This window comes from Dipodomys merriami, unplaced genomic scaffold, assembly GCF_024711535.1.
Source record: "Dipodomys merriami isolate MVZ:Mamm:240054 unplaced genomic scaffold, mDipMer1.0.p SCAF_5, whole genome shotgun sequence".
Classification (NCBI taxonomy): domain Eukaryota; kingdom Metazoa; phylum Chordata; class Mammalia; order Rodentia; family Heteromyidae; genus Dipodomys; species Dipodomys merriami.
The window spans coordinates 4,769,571-4,784,118 of NW_027206068.1; the positions used below are offsets into that span (position 1 = coordinate 4,769,571).

At 36.5% G+C, this 14,548-nt stretch overlaps 1 pseudogene; it reads left to right on the forward strand.

Annotated features, from left to right (window-relative positions):
- The first annotated feature begins 8,982 nt into the window (after window positions 1-8,982).
- Window positions 8,983-9,759, forward strand: LOC138810026 (NADH dehydrogenase [ubiquinone] flavoprotein 2, mitochondrial-like; annotated as a pseudogene).
- The last annotated feature ends 4,789 nt before the right edge of the window (window positions 9,760-14,548 follow it).

The following is a 14,548-nucleotide window of genomic DNA, read 5'->3' on the forward strand; positions in this document are numbered from 1 at the left end:
ACCTTTCTAGGTACAGATTACTCCATCCTAAAATCTCAGCTTCTATTGCAACTAGCCACATATCCTAATTCTTGGCCTTTTAATTTTTTTTCCTGCCAGTACTAGGGCTTGAACTTAAGGCCTAGTGCCCTCATTTGGCTTTTTTTTTCTTTGCTTATGACTCATGTTCTATCACAAATGATGTCTCCACTTCCAGGTTTTTGTTAGCTATTTGGAGATATGTGTTTCAATGGTTTGTCTACTCAGGCTAGCTTGAAACTGTGATTCTCAGAATTCAGTCTCGTAGGGTAGCCAGGATTATAGCATGAGCCACTAGCACCTGGTTTCTTGGTCTTTCTTCACTCCAGTCTTGCTCCATTTAATGCTTTCTTTCTATTTTCAAAAGGGATGCATTCTCATATGCAGCAAAATTATATATATATATATATATATATATATATGTGTGTGTGTGTGTATACACATATACATATATGTTTATATATATTCTTTAGGAAGTCAGATTTGATTCAAACTCTAGCTTAGCTATTTACAATATATAGCATCTTTCACTCCTCTTTAGTAGAATGATATAGAAAAAAAAAGATGAAATAAGAAAATATGCAAAGCCAGGTGCTAGTGGCTCACGGTCATGATTCTAGCTTCTCTAGAAGCTGAAATCTGAGAATTGCAGTTCAAAACTAGTCCAGGCAGGAAATTATATGAGACTTTTGCCTCCAATTATCCACAAAAATAAAAATAAAAAAGCCAGAAGTGGAGCTGTGGCTCAAGTGTTAAAGTGCTAGTCTTGAGCAAAAAAAAGCTCAGAGATAGCACCCAGGTCCTGAGTTCAAGCCACAGAACTAGAAAAACAAAAACCAAAAAACAAAAACCTCCAACACAGGGTCACATTTTCTGTAACACTTCCTGTGGGACAACCCCAGCCTCTGAGTCTCCAGAAGTTTTCTCCTCTGGTGTGACCGAGACCTTTCCATTATGACTGTTCTTCAATATGAAATATCTGCATGTTTCATATGCAACTTAAACTTGCCCACACGATTTCCTAACTCTATACTGTACCTGAATCTTGTCTCCTCACTGAAATTTTATCCTCCACAAAAACACCACAACAACTTGACCTTATTTCTTTACTGTTCAGCTTTATTTCCAAGATCTACTAATATATGATCAATGTTGTTGTCCACTGCTTTTGTTCAGTATTTATTAAGGTCTTGCATTGGAAGGTAAGATGTGAAGCCCTGGCAGGGAGCCAGTGGTTCAGGCCTATAATGCCAATTCCTTGGAAGGCTGAGAAGGGGAGGCTCTTGGCTTGTGGCTAGATCTAGCAGGGAAGTTCGTGAGATACTTCTCCATCCATCCACAGAGGTGCATACCTGTCACCTCACACTACATTGAAGGCTGAGATTTAGAGGTTGTAGCGCCAGGTCAGTCTAGGCCAAAAAACTTACATGCCTCCATCTTCATGAAGGGAAGTTGGGTAGGGTGACAGAGGTAAACCTAAAGTGGACAGATTACTATTCAGTCACATTTAGGCAGGAAGTCAGATCCTGTCCTAAAAATAATCATTGAAAAATATGCTGGAGGTGTGGCTCAGTGGCATCACACCAACCTAGCAAGAATGAGGTTCTTAGTTCAATTCTCTGAACCACCAAACACCCAGGTGGACACATGTGCACACACACACACACACACACACACACACACACACACACACACATATGCTAGGCCCTAGAGAGGGGGTGCATAAGAGGAAAAACCAGGACTTGATCGTGGGACCCTTGTTATCCATGGGCCTTAATCCATCATGAACTGGTGTGATCTATGACTTTTATGCTTTGCTATGCTGGGAAGTAGGTCAACATCAATGCCGCCATGGTGAACAATGGCACTTGTGCTGTGTGTCTTGTATCTTGAATTCCATTCAGGGTAGACTAATTTGACAGAGAAACGGTATCAAATGAGGTGTACTCTACCTTCATAAGCATTTTTTAAAATTTAATTTAATTTTATTTGTGAACATACTGTACAGAGGGGTTACAATTACATGGGCAGGATAATGCATACATTTCTTACCAAGCATTGCAGCCTCCTCCTTTGTTTACCCTTCACATCCCTTCCCAGCCTCCCCCCTCCCTCCCAATCCCAATCCTTCTCCTTCCCCCCCCCCCCACACCGACGTTGTAAAGCTCGTTTTGGACTTGACAACTTGTACTTCTCATTGTTGCAACAGGTCTACCTGTATTTCATAAGCATTTTGAGCAAGGGGAAATGAAAAGGATTAAGATGATGTACAGATGGATAAAATTAAAATAACACTATTTCTCACTAAATTTTCAGGTTGAGGAAAAAAATTAGATGTGCTGTTTTTGAAATATCCTAGATTGGTAATTCTCTAGCAGACTTTTGCAGTTTTAATACCCCCTGATCCGAGAGCATCTTGCCTTATAAAACTTCTCTCTCCATTCATTTTCTGTTTATGTAACATTAGATGTGCTTGAAGCTTGTAAATAAGAACCAAGTCCAGTGCTGACCCATTGGTTCACTTATTATAGGAAAGTCATGAGACAGAAAGACATCATCTCCCCTTCATCCCATTCTGCTTATGAATCATTGTGTTGCAGCCATGAACTACCACAATTATTCTCAGAAATAACTATGAAGAAAAAATTCAATCAATTAGCTGAAAAGTATAGGTCATCCAGCAGGTTCTAGTGACATTTTTGGAGGTTGGGGATCCATTCCATTGAGAAGCACATCTTCTTTTTTCCCACATTCCTGTCCTTCAACCCCTCGCACCATTCCAGGATACAAGCTTCAAAGAATAGCCCAGAGCAGAAGTTCACTAACTGGCACTTCAGTTCTTCACCATATTGGGTACTAATACACATAGTAGATTTCATACCCAGTCTTATTTTGGATAACCCAATCACCAGAAAAAGTCCTCCAAGTGGGAAGTTAGAAAAAAGAGGTACAAGGTGGCATTTAAATGCCAAGGTATATTAAGAAACGTGCCTAGATCTCCATAAGAACCTTGCAAAATGAATCTCTGGTTGTGTTTTCAGATGAGGAATTTGAAGCTCAGTAGGTGCTGTGATGTCTGAGCTGGCTGCTGTTCTATTCTGCTTTCCAAGAAGATAGAAGCCTGAGGTTCAGTAAGGACCCCAGCTCTCCTTCATAACATCATGCAATTTCCCTGTTGACTGGTTGGAATGAGGAAGGTGAGGATGTCTATGAGGAAGACTTTGTTGGGTAGAAATGCTAAGTGGCTCCTGGATACTTCTTTTTTAAGTTAATTCTTTATTGGAAAATTTTTATATGAGGTTATTCACTTCATTATAAAAATAGTATGCTTTGGGGAGATCTGGTTATGTAATCACTGTTTCCAAGTAAGATATTATTACTGAGAAGATTGTTCTAGCATCTACCATGTTTATCAAATAATGTATGTTCAAGTATTTGCTTTATATAATGGGTGGAATTCATAGAAATGTAAATTTTAGTTTTAGCATAAAATTTTTAAGGATGTCAATTTCTCAACTTAGACATTTATTTTTAAAATTTTATTTTTATTGCTATTATAAAAGTGATGTACAGAGGGGGTTGCAGTTATAGATCAGTGTATAAAATAATGTTTATCAAAATGAACTACAGGAAATGGAGCTGAGAGGTTTTATGTTATTTTGCTTCTTTATTTTTTTCTCCTTTGTCGCTGTTTTTCCTTTCTGTACCTTTTGTTTTGTATGTAAATTTATCTGTTTGGGGAAGGCTAAGGAAAAGCACAGAAATGATGGGACAAAGGGTGAGCAAATGCAACAGTGATAATCTCTAGATACTATGTTGAGTAGGGGAGGGGGTTTGGAGGGAAAAACTGGGAGAAAGGAAGGGAAGAGGTAAAACTGTTCAAAAAGAAATGAATACTTCTTTCTGATCCTCTTCACTAGCTATCAGAAAAAGCCAGACACCAAAGTGACTTTGCTTCTTGCTTTTTTTTTTTTTTCAAAGAATTGCTGACCCCTTTCACATCAGGAAGTTCAGGAAATCAGGCAACAGAAATTAATCATGATATTTCCTACCCAAATAGGCACGGAACGTTCAAAGTTTCCTGAGAAGCACTGAACTTCTCGATGCTTATCTTACCTGAAAGTTGAAGCCTTCTGAGATTCATTAGATCCCACTGAGAAAGTCAGGTACGTCTTTTTTAAGGATTAAAATAAAACAAAAAAAAATGGTTAGCATTTATGCTGCTGTGATTTAAGAAGGGGTGATTAGAGATTTAACTTTATATTTAGTTATTACAGCAACAAATACCATCCACGGGAACTGGCGAGTTGCGGGGGTTGTAGAAATCCAATCAGTAAAAGATTGACTTATATACAGAACAGGGTGTCCTACTTATCTGAATACCCGCAGATACAGATCTCTCCCACACTGAGGCTGTACCTCAATCAGGGCTGCATCCAGGCATGCATCACCTATTGAAAACCTCACATACATTTCTAAACTGTAGTAATTGATTCTCAGAGGAACGTCTTTTTGTAAAAACCAAACAAACAAAAACCCAAGGAAACAAAAAGTTAGGCCAGAATCAGTGAAGGGTGCATGAAATCCCACCATTTGGGATGGACGTGTAGCTCAATAGGAAAGTGTCTTGTCATGTCCCAGATTCCATGTTTCAGCACGAGTGTCCTTCCATATTCCACCATCAGTGTGTAGAAAGCTTGTACTCTTATCTTCTCTCATTATCTTATTTGCTCTTCCAAATTATCTAGCGAGATACATAATTTTGTTATCATTGCCACTACCTAGCCAGAAAAAGCTTAAGCAAATTGAGTGACAGCTACAAGGTATGGCAGAGCCATTGCTAGAATCCAGACTCAGAGCTCCTTAAGACAAGTGCATGAATGCCATAACGAATGTGGGATGTAGCTGCCATGGAACAGCAAAAATGAGACTGTGACCATCAATGGAGGATGCTCCGCTTTGTGAAAGAACATTTGAGCTTTGAGCTACAATCTCTTCCATCTCTAATTTGGCCACTTAATATTTATGGGAGTTTAGGCTGGTTAGTTAGCCAAACTTCAGCTTCAGTGTTGGTTAGATACAGACCTTTGTGAGGATTAATTGAAATAAAAAATATAATGTTGCTGCGGGTGGAATTTTACTATGTTAAGATCCCAGCTTTAGTTATTTCCTTTTAGGACTTAAACAAAATGACATACTCATATTTCTTTAACCTGTCTCTTCTGGTAAGCCAGCTAATCTTCTCCCCTGGTCATCCTAGGCTTCTATGGGTTGCTAAGACTTCTACTTAGTTATCTGGTGAGTCAACTGGACAGGATACAGAGTTAGAAAGAGATCATCCCTTTCTCAATAGGGCTTGATAGTTGGAATTTATTTTCCTTTGTATCTCTATAATCTGTACAAGAATGTGAACACAGTATGATCTGTGGACCAAATTTGACCCATTGTCGATTTATATTCCATCTGTGAACTGAGTGGTTTTATATTAAAATGGCCAAAAGAATTCAGAAAGAGGATGGTATTCTATGATACATACAAGTTGTAGAAAATTTAAATTTCAGTGTTCATAAAAATTCTTTGGCACATAATCACACCCACTTATTGATTTAATTATTTAATACCTATCTATATCTATTTATCCACCTATTGATAGACAAAATAGACTTTATGATAAGAGAAAATAGTAATAGAGATAAGGAGAGACACTTTATCATAACTACAGAATAAGCATATCAATAAGCATATCAAGAATAAGCATATCAACTTCTTGATATATATATATATATAATATATATATTATATAAAGTATATATTTATGTGTACTATATATTATATCTAATATGAATTTAATATGGAATATAGCACTATTCTATCTATGCTATACAACACACAATATACTATATGTAAAATATAATATACAAATATTTATTAAATATATGCATTTATAACATATATTTATAATTTCACATAAAATATAAAGATTTAAAATATATATGCAAAAATATGTTTTTTTAGAACTAGGAATGAACTCAAGGCCTTATGTTTACTAGGCAAGTGCTCTGCTACTTGAGCCAACTCCCCAGCCTTTTTCCTTTTAAATTGATTTTGTGATAGAGACTTGCTAACTACCCAGAGTGGTCTCTATTTCAGGATCATCCTGCCTCCTCCTTCTCAATAAGGATTGGAGACATCCACCACACACACGGCATATCTATCTATATGCATATGTTTATATTTCTCTCACTCTCTCAGTATATAATGTATATGTATTATTATATATTATTAGATAATATATGTATATATAGGTATATTGTATTCTCATTTTTATTCAATTTGCAATACTTTAAAAATTTGCCAGGGCTGGGAAGTTGGCTCAGTGGTAGAGCGCTTGACTTGCATGCATGAGGCCCTGGGTTCGATTCCTCAGCACCACATAAGCAGAAAAAAAGTTGGAAGTGGCACTGTGGCTCAAGTGGTAGGGTGCTAGACTTGAGCTGAAGAGCTGAGGGACAGCACTCAGGCCCAGAGTTCAGCCTCCATGACCAAAAAAATAATTGCTTTTATTTTTCTTTAACTTAGGGGTGACTTAGAAGTATTGTGTATGACTGAATGCTCAAGATTTTTCCAGATTTCTTTATGTTCTTTATCTCTTATTGAATTCAGTAACTGAATTCTTTCAATCTTTTAAATTTACTTGAGAATATTTTCAACCCTCTGAATATGCTTCCTTTTATGTAGAATGTATAAAATAATATGTAGTTGCAATTGAAAAATAAAATGTACTCTGAAATCAGTGCAAATTTCAGATGAATTTGCAGAGAATGTTTTTTCTATACTCTTTACAATTTTCGTACTAGTTTTTATTATTGAGAGAAGAATATTGAAATTTCTAATGCTATTGATGAGTTAAATATATAACAATATTTCATATATGATTATAATTGCAGTCATTATGATACATTTCTTCTTTCAGTGCTGTCAGTTTTAATATATGGGATATTTTCCATTATATTTTTAAATGAATATACATTTGGCTCTGTTGTAATTGTACACCTTCCCAATGTGTTGGCCTTTTTTGTCATTATAAATGTCTCTTCTTGTCTCTAACCTATGTTCTTTTGCTTAAATATGTTAGCTATTCCAGTTGACTCACAGTATTATTTACACATCTTTGTTGTCCTTTTGATGTTAATGGTTGTCTTTAAATCTATTCTATTTTTCCTGTACACAGAATATTATCAAGTTTTACTTTTTAAAAATGATGCTGATGTAATCTGTATCTTTTTAATGGGAGATTGTCCCTTTATACTTAATGTAATTATTAATATCTATTTATGGCTATCAGATTCTAAAATCTGTTGTCTGTTGCTCTAATATTTTTTTGGGGGGGTCCGGTCGTGGGACCTGAACTCTGGGCCTGGGCGCTGTCCCTCAGCTCTTCAGCTCAAGGCTAGCGCTCTACCACTTGAGCCACAGCACCACTTCCGGCTTTTTTCTTTTTGCTTATGTGGTGCTGAGGAATCGAACCCAGGGCTTCATGCATGCAAGGCAAGCACTCTACCATTGAGCCAACTTCCCAGCCCTGCTCTAATATTTTTTGTGTGCTCTTCCATTCTTCTTTTACTGTTTTCTTTTGTGTAAAATAAGTATTTTGTTTCATTATTTTGTTATTTTTAAAAATGATATTAATTTTTCTTAGTAATTATGGTATAGATTTTAATATGCATATCTTTTCTGGGTAGTACTGGGCTTTGAATTCAGTGCCTGATGCTTACTCTATCATTTGAGTCATACTTCAGCTGTTTTTGATAGGGTCTTGTTCTTTTTGTCAACCTAGCCTGAGACTTCAATTCTTCTACCCTTACTCATGTCTTCTTTTATGTTCATTTCAATTTCTGGTTTGTTATTTGAGACAGAGTCTCCATAATATTGTGTGGGGGAATGGGTACTATGTCTCAGAGTGATCTTGTCTCCATCCATCTAAGAACAGGGATTACAGGAGTGAGATACCATGCCTAGCTCCAATTCAAGTTATCTTACTTAGCATACATTTCTTTTAAGTCACACTTGTTATATGCATTATTCTGATAAATTAGTGATCTGAGAAGATGGTATTGTAATTGCTGCTTACACAATCTTATGCTTTTGAGGAAGAAAAGAAATGGCAAAATATTATTCATAGTATATAATATTTTCCTTCATGTACAACACTTCCAGTGTCTATGATTTCACCCTGTGGGGGTCAGGGAGCCTTTGGTGACACTTCCTGTTAATATGAACTAGTACATGGAAGATAACTGAAGGCAGATTTGTAGTAAACAATCTTTGTTGTTGTTTTTTAATCCAGGGATAGTTTTTATTTTTCATTCACTTGTGAAGGTTAGTTTTGCTCAATGCATAATTCTTGGTTGACTCTTTTTTAATTGTTCAGGCCCTTTAAGAGGTAAAATATTATACAAATAAGAAAACTTTATTTAACACAGTGCTTACCATTGCTTTAAAAAAGAATCTGAAGACTAAAGAGTTACCAGGAGCAATGTGCTTTCCAAAAGTAGCTGACAAAGGGACTCAGAACCTTTACCTCTTGATTAGACTACAAACAATACAGTAATTAAGTTCTTTTTATTTTTTAGTTTTTTATTATCTTGAAGTGGTTGTACAAAGAAGTTCCCATTCTACAAAACAGTATATGAATACAAATTGTCTGATAACATTGTCACCCATCCCTCTTAACTGTTGACTCTTTTTTTTGTGCCAGTGCTGGAGCTTGAAGTCAGGTATTGGGTACTATCCCTGAGCTTTTGTGCTCAAGGCTGGTGCACTTGAGCCATAGCACCACTTCTGGCTCTTTTTTTGATAGTTAATTGGAGATAAGAATATCATGGGCCCCCCTTGCCCTGCTTTCAGGGTATGTTCTGCATTCTCTCTTAGTGCAACCTTGACCACCAAACAGTTTGGCCTGCCATGTCCTTCTCCCTGGCATTTTAGGCCAGAGAAGCCAGCCTCACTGCCCAGTGATGGGCCTTGAAATCTGGACATGGGCATTGTTCCTTAGCTCTTCAACTCAAGGGAAAACAAATAAGGAATTTGCATAAGTCATCTGTGCAAAATGGTGCTGGAGGAGCCTTATTTGTGCACAGAGATACTCCTGAGAATAACCCAGATATCCCATTTAATTTCACACCAGAAAACTATAAGAGAATAGAAGCAATTGTAAAAAACTATCCAGAATGACACAAAGCAGCAGCTGTGCTTTCAGTCCTGGATTTAGCCCAAAGGCAGAATAGGTGGTTGACCATCTCTACTATGAACAAGGTTGCAGAAGTTTTACAAGTGCCTCCAATGAGAGTACATGAAGTTGCAACTTTTTAGACAATGTATAATCGAAAGCCAATTGGGAAATACCATATTCAGGTTTGCACTACTACACCTTGCATGCTTCGTAACTCTTACAGCATACTGGATGCCATTCAGAAAAAGCTTGGACTGAAGGTTGGGGAGACAACATGTGACAAACTTTTTACTCTTACAAAGGTGGAATGTTTAGGGGCTTGTGTAAATGCACCAATGGTTCAAATAAATGACAACTATTATGAGGGTCTGACACCTAGCGATATTGAAGACATTATAGATGACCTCAAAGCTGGCCAAGTTCCAAAACCTGGGCCAAGGAGTTGTGAGCCAGCTGGAGGTCTTACCTCTTTGACTGAACCACCGAAAGGTGTTCAAGCAGGTCTCTAATTTATGTTAAACTATAAATATGTCACTGGAGAAATAAAACTCCTCCTTTATATATATATAAAAGAATATCATGGGCTGAACAAGTTTACACTCTCACCAACAAGGCAGTAGGGTTCTCTTCTGTCCACATCCCCTCCAGCACCAGCCTCCACATAGAGCTCCCCTATGACCCGTCAATCCCACTTTTGGGCATTTACCCAAATGATCACAAACAAGACCATACTAAAGCTACCAGCACAACTATGTTTATTGCAATATTATTTACCATAGCTAAGATATGGAACCAACCCAGATACCCCTCAGTAGATGAATGGATCAAGAAAATGTGGTATATATATATATATATATATATATATATATATATATATATATATATGAAATGTATTCATTACCTTGCCCATATAATTGTAACCCCTTTGTATGGTATTTTCACAATTAAAAAAACTATCATAGGCTTTCCTAACTGAGCTGGATTCAAACCACAATCTTCAGATATCAGCCTCCTGAGTAGCTAGGATTGCAAGAGCAAGTCACTTTTTATAAAGTAATTGATATACAGCCTTCCACTGCCTCTGGTTTTCATTTTCTGTAGTAAAAAGACAGCACTAATTCTGTGGTTGGTACATATCATTTTTCTTTATATGCTTTTAAGAAAATTATGAGACATTCATCTCAAAAAGCAAGCCTAGCATTGTGGCTCACACCTATACATCAGATATTTGGGAGGATAAGTAGAAGAATTATTGTATGAGGCTGGCCAGGGCTAAAACACAAGACTCTTATTTAAAAAATAACCACAAACAAATGGTTATTAAAAATAACCATGAGGCATGGTAGAGTATTTGCTCAATACTTGCTTAAAAGCTGAATCCAAAACTGAGTAGTGCCAAAATACTACTAGTAATAAAGAAAAATAGAGTGTTGTCAGACATAAACTAGTTGTTAAAAAGATAATAAACTTCATAACTATCAAGTAAAAAAGGAGAAATGAAATTTTTTGAGAAGTTTAATTAGATTAGTGCAATGCAAGAAAATAAAGGGGAAAATTAAGAACAGAAAAGATGCAAACAAGAGAAAACAAATTGCAAAACATTAGATTTAAATCTGAATTATAAAGAAGTTATAATGAAGGCCCAAGTTGGTGATTTATATCTGATTCCCTACTACTCCAAAGGCTGAGAGAGGAGGATAACATGCCTATTCAGGCAAAGGCATGAGACTATATGAAAAACAAACTACAAATCCGAAGGTTCAAGTGGTTCAAGTGGTAGAGAGTTTATTCACTCCCTAGTACTACTAAAGGGAAAAAGAAAAAGTAGTCAAAATAAAAACTGTCCACCTGGTGTCTCACACCTCTAAGTCTAGTTACTCATGGGGCTGACATGTTAGGATCATGGTTCCTAGATATACAGGGCAGGAAAGTCTTTGAGACTCTTATCTCCAATGAACTTGTAAAAAGCTGGCTGTAGAAATGTGGCTTAAGTGGTAGAGTGCCAGCTTTGAGTGAAAAAAAACTAAGGGACAGTGCTCAAGCTCTGAGTTTAAGCCCTTGGACTGGATCACATACTTAGAAAACTGATAGTATTGCAAATATGAACTCAATGTATCTCCTACAAAATTAAGAAAGGTATGGGAAGGGGTGGATTGGAATGTTGAATGAGGTGACATTGCTTAAGATGCATTGTATTTATAAACTGTTTTGTTGTATGGTAACTCTTTTGTACAGTTACTTGGAGATCATTTAAAAATTAAATAAGATAAAATAAATGAAATAAAACAGAAAAAAAATCTCAAAAGTCAGGTGTCAGTGGCTCAGATCTGTAATTCTAGCTACTCCAAGAGACTGAGATCTGAGAATTGCAGTATAAAGCCAACGCAAACAGGAAAGTCTGTGTGACCTTATCTCTAATTAATTACCAAAAAAAGTCTAGAAGTCTAGAAGTAGAGGTGTTGCTCAACTGGTAGAGCACTAGCCTTAAGCACAAAAGCTAAGGGACAATGCTTAGGGCCTAAGTTCAAGCCTGTCTATGGGTAAGAATTTTGAAAATGGTGACATTGGTCAAGAGGCATTGTATTCACAAACTACTTTGTTAAATGTCAGCTCACTTGTACAACTACTTAAAGATAATAAAATTTTTTAGAAATAATTTCAAAAAGGAATAAAAATGATAAGTATAAGAAAAGTAAGTTTGAAAATTATTTCTTTAAAAATACCCAATTACATTGGTAAAACAACAGTCTAATAAACAAAACATCCAGAAAGAGACACCATTGTCAATATTAGGATTAAATAAGAGAATGGTACTGAAAACTTGTATGGACAACATAGAGCTAACATTAGGTTATTACTAAAAATTCTATGCAAATAAAATTTGAAATTCCAGATTACATGGTGAAATCTCCACAAAAATAAACCCTTCTCAAGTTAACACAATGAAAATAGTGTAATTTTCTTCCAAATGAAGAAGTTGAATTTATCAGAATTTTTTTTTTCAGAAGATGCTAGCTAGCCTACCTAGCTTCTTTGGTACATTCTTCCATACTATTAGACAAGACAAAAATTAACTCAGTCTGTATGCAAATCCTCCGTCGAAATATGACTCAGTTAACAAAACAAAGAATAATAATGAACAGAACTAAGTTAGGTTACTATAGGAAGCCAGGTTTTGTTTAATATTTGAACATTAAGTAATAAAGTTTAACACATTTGCAGATTAAGAAGAAATATGTTATCATTATCTCTGGAACTGAAGAAAACTATGTAAAATGAATATATATTCAAGATTAAAAAAACACCTCTTAGGAACTAGGAATCCTTTATTAAAAAACTTTCTTGACCCATTCATCTACTGAGGGGCCTCTGGGTTGGTTCCATACCTTAGCTATGGTAAATAATGCTGCAATAAACATAGTTGTGCTGGTAGCTTTAGTATGGCCTTGCTTGTGATCATTTGGGTAAATGCCCAAAAGTGGGATTGCTGGGTCATAGGGGAGCTCTATGGGTAGTCTTTTGAGGAACCTCCATACTACTCTCCAAAGTGGTTGAAAAAGTTTACACTCCCATCCACAATGGAGTAGGGTTCCCTTATGGGCACATCCCCTCCAGCACCTGTTGTTATTAGAGTTCTTGATTATAGCCATTCTAACTGGGATGAGGTGGAATCTCAATGTTGTTTTGATTTGCATTTCTTTACAAGACACTATGTTGAAAACCAACTTTACAACTTGGTGGGAGGGGGGAGGGAAGAGTGGGGAGGTGGGGAGGGAAGGGATGGTAGGGGAAAAACAAAGGAGGGGGTAACAACACTCAATAGGAAATGTACTCATTACCTTACTCATGTAACTGTAACCCCTCTGTATAGCATCTTTACAATAATATATATATATATATATACACACACACATATATATATATATATAATTTTCCTTGTGTTAGTCCTTAGGCTTGATCTCAGGGCCTATGGTGCTGTTCTCAAGCTTTTGTGTTCAAGGCTAGTGCTTTACCACTTGTATCACAGCTCCACTTCCAACATTTTTGGTGATTAATTGGAAAGAAGAGTCTCATGGACTTTTCTTCTCCGGCTGGCTTTGAACTGAGATCCTTAGATCTCAGCCTCTTGAGTAGCTAGGATTATACACATGAGCCACAGCACTTGGCCTAGAAATTCTTTTTAAAAAATATTTGTGTGTGTGTGTTTGGGGTGTGTATGCATGTGTGTGCCTGAGCACTATCCTTTACCTTTTTGTCTCAAGGTTGGTACTCTATTACTTAATACACACTTTCACTTCCAGCTTTTTATGGTTAATTGGAAATAAAGTATCTAGGATTTATCTGCCCAACCTGGATTCAAGCCTTAATCTAATCCTTAGACCTCAGCCTTTTGAGTAACTAGGATTACAGGGGTGAGCCAATGGCTCCCAGATCCTTTCTTAATCTTATAAAGAATATCTAAAATATAAAACAGAACAAAAGAAAACAAATGCAAATCTATGACAGCTTCTCCTATGGCTGAGTTAACTCTCAGAGATTAAGTAAAAGACTGGGCGAACCAGAAAAGAATGTCTGAAAGTATTGGAGAGTAAGTGCAGGCAAATTCTGACTTGGAGCTGGGAGTTAGAGGACAAAGGTAAAATGGAGTAAGCTTCCTTCATTTGGCCTTTAGCTTGCCATGAGACACCATTCAATTCATACCATGCAACCCATATGAGATGTCTGAACTGACATTTGTTCGAGAGACACCAATTCAGAGGAAGGTAGGTATAAAAAGGTGAGAAATTGGTTGTGTCCAGAGATACTAATCAAAAATAAACACCAATGATAATTAGGCCATCTTCTCATTGGAGAAGAATGTCACAACTACAACAAGAGAATAAGACTAAAACTCTTGTTCTTCATATAAATCAGAGCTATCTTGCAGAGGTACCCAGCCATTACCTATGCATACACACACACACACACACACACACACACACACACACACACACACACACACACACACACACAGAATTCCCCAGATAAATCTCCAACAAGCAGCTGGACAGAAACTCAATAGCAATGAGTGTACCTAAATCCATTTTTTAATGTAAAGTTTGTTCTAAAATGTAAAATACTATCCTTCACCAAATGGAACCAGGGTTGCTTCGAACAATGATTTCTTCTAGAGCTGGGTCAGAAAAAATAAGACATAAACATGACCTATTTATTGTGTTAGAAGACAACGCAATTGTTAAAGTTTGAATATATTAATGGATTCAGAAGAAAATTTGAATAGGTTCCTACTGTCCAAAT